Here is a 2,171-nt window from a genome sequence, read left to right on the forward strand (position 1 = left end):
TCGTTTGCCTAGAATTCGAATGCTATCCTATTTACTGTTTCCTTAATTTGAGACCAGTCAAGGTTGATACCAGTCACCTATCTTTTCTTCACATTTACTTAGGTTTTCTGCTAGTGCTGACTCGTATTCTCTCCTAATCTCTGCCTCTATTAATTTGTTTTATCATAAGATGGAGTCTGCTTAACTATTCTTCACTCATTCTTAAATTTAATGTTCCTCTTACTTATCACCAGGAGGTGATGAGACAGTCTGCTCTTCTACAGGTTGATGCCGTTTGCATACCGCTTCTGAACACATACGTGGTCTATCTGATGTATGATTTGCCCATCGGGTATCATCGATGTACCTTTATGTATGTTTTTGTGTTCAGATCATGTACTCGTGATACAGATATTATTCTCAATTGCGAAATTAATCAAATGGATGTCATCGTCACAGCTTTCTTGATGAATACTTGCATTACCATACATCGATTTACAAATGTATTCTTGACCCAATCTGACGCTCAAGTCACCCAATACTGTTTCAACATTATGGTTTGGCAACGAGTTATACACATAGTCCAACTCAGTGTAGAATTCCTCTTTTATGAATATCTCATTTATGAATTCCTCCTTATTCTCACAGCCTGTGTGTCCATTATGTCACTATTCCGAAAAGCGGCTCTAATGTAGCAGGTTCTGTTGTTAATGGATTAAAACTGTTTCTCTGCTTTCATTACTCATTCATACACATAAAAACCAATCCGTTGCTCATGGGGCTCGCCACTGTCTCCATTGCTTATCTTGTACCCCTCCATCTATTTTCCCGGAAAGTTAGAGCTTTCAGCTTGTATTTCTCCAGCTTCCTGGTCTTACTATGCGGATTTCCTGGCCTCTATACGCTCCTTACATTCCAGCAATCAAAGGAGAAGTCCACTACCCGTCGCCGTGTCCGGTTCCACTTGAGACACTCCTGACGAGGCTTCTGAGAGAGTCCTGACCAACGTATTTTTTTTTTGTGAGAGTGGGAAGGTAACCTCTGCACAACCCCAAAATTGGAGGACTAGCGGAAGGAGTATATAGAGGGTCTATACAGGGGCGATGTTCTTGAACACAATATTATGGAAATGGAAGAGGAGGTAGATGGAGATGAAATGGGAGATATGATACTGCGTGAAGAGTTTGACAGAGCACTGAAAGACCTGAGTCGGAACAAGGCCCCGGGAGTGGACAACATTCCATTAGACAGCCTTGGGAGAGCCAGACCTGACAAAACTCTACCATCTGGGAGCAAGATGTATGAGACAGGCGAAATTCCCTCAGACTTCAAGCAGAATATAATAATTCCAATCCCAAAGAAAGCAGGTGTTGACAGATGTGAAAATTACCGAACTATCAGTTTAATAAGTCACAGCTGCAAAATACTAACACGAATTCTTTACAGACGAATGGAAAAACCGGTAGAAGCCGACCTCGGGGAAGATCAGTTTGGATTCCGTAGAAATGTTGGAACACGTGAGGCAATACTGACCCTCTGACTTATCTTAGAAGAAAGATTAAGGAAAGGCAAACATATGTTTCTAACATTTGTACACTTACAGAAAGCTTTTGACAATGTTGACTGGAATACCCTCTTTCAAATTCTGAAGGTGGCAGGGGTAAAATACAGGGAGCTAAAGGCTATTTACAATTTGTACAGAAACCAGATGGCAGTTATAAGAGTCGAGGGACATGAAAGGGAAGCAGTGGTTGAGAAGGGAGTGAGACAGGGTTGTAGCCTCTCCCCGATGCTGTTCAACCTGTATATTGAGCAAGCAGTAAAGGAAACAAAAGAAAAGTTCGGAGCAGGTATTAAAATCCATGCAGAAGAAATAAAAACTTTGAGGTTCGCCGATGACATTGTAATTCTGTCAGAGACAGCAAAGGACTTGGAAGAGCAGTTGAACGGAATGTACAGTGTTTTGAAATGAGGTTATAAAATGAACATCAACAAAAGCAAAACGAGGATAATGGAATGTAGTCGAATTAAGTCGGGTGATGCTGCGGGAATTAGATTAGGAAATGAGACACTTACAGTAGTAAAGCAGTTTTGCTATTTGGGAAGCAAAATAACTGATGGTGGTCGAAGTAGAGAGGATATAAAATGTAGACTGTCAATGGCAAGGAAAGCGTTTTCTGAAGAAGAGAAAT

This window comes from Schistocerca nitens, chromosome 2 (assembly GCF_023898315.1).
Source record: "Schistocerca nitens isolate TAMUIC-IGC-003100 chromosome 2, iqSchNite1.1, whole genome shotgun sequence".
In the NCBI taxonomy this organism is placed as follows: Eukaryota; Metazoa; Arthropoda; class Insecta; order Orthoptera; family Acrididae; genus Schistocerca; species Schistocerca nitens.